Genomic DNA, 1067 nt, shown 5'->3' with positions numbered 1-1067 from the left:
AATAAAAAAAATTTTAAAAAGGGAAAAGCATGCTTGGTGTTTTCTCAAGCTGAAAGAAATAAAGAAGTAATTCAGCCTCAAAGAATTTTTTAGGAAAAATACTGAATAATTCAGGAAGCATCAAAAGAAGATGGAAGAAATCCATAGGAAGTCCCTATACCAAAAATAATTAGTTACCAAAAGGAACATGCAGTCATTTTAGGAGGTACTATATGAATGAAGTACAAGTTTTATAGGAGGAAGAAGTCCAGATCACACTGAAGGCACTGGAAAAATACTCTAGGAATTGAAAGAATACTAATCGATGTGTTTCAACCAACAGTTGCATCCCTGGATACACTTACCAGTCTATGCCAAGAAATCAGGATAATAACTACCTGATCAAGTGACAGGAAAAGATACGTGGTTTTGCCTATTCCAAAAACAAGTGACCTAATAGAAGGTGAAAATTATTTTAAAGTATTTATACCATATGCAAATAAAATCTTGCTGAAGGTTATTTTAAAAATGATTGGAGCAGTATATTGATTGTGAACTGCCAGAAATTAAAAAAAGAAGTTCTGGAACAAGGGACATTATTACTGACATCAGACAGGTCTTGGCTGAAAGCACAGAATACCAGAAAAAAAATTTCATTACTATGCAAATGCATTTCACTGTATGAATCATAATAAATAACACTTTGTTTAAGTGGTACCTGTGCATGGACCAAGAAAGAGGCAGTTGTTCAAACAGAACAAAGGAATATTGCATGGTTTAAAATCAGAAAAATTTTGTTATCTATCAGGGTTGTGTCCTGCTCAATCTGTATGCTGAACAAATAATTCATGAAGCTTCATTATATAAAGGAGATTGTGGCATAAGGATTGGAGGAAGAGTCATCTACAACCTTCCATATATTAATGCTACAACTTTGTTTGCAAGAAACAATGAAGCCTTGGAACATTTAAAAACATTTTTTACATTTTCTCTTAATCACCTATTTTCAGTTTTTAAAAATAATCATTGAACAATCCAGATAACTAAGGTCCTCAGGGAAATTGTTCTTACTTCTACATAAAGAACTA

Source organism: Elephantulus edwardii, unplaced genomic scaffold (genome assembly GCF_000299155.1).
Source record: "Elephantulus edwardii isolate Elephantulus edwardi_28Jun2011 unplaced genomic scaffold, EleEdw1.0 scaffold00178, whole genome shotgun sequence".
Lineage (NCBI taxonomy): Eukaryota > Metazoa > Chordata > Mammalia > Macroscelidea > Macroscelididae > Elephantulus > Elephantulus edwardii.
This window is presented reverse-complemented; position numbering follows the sequence as displayed.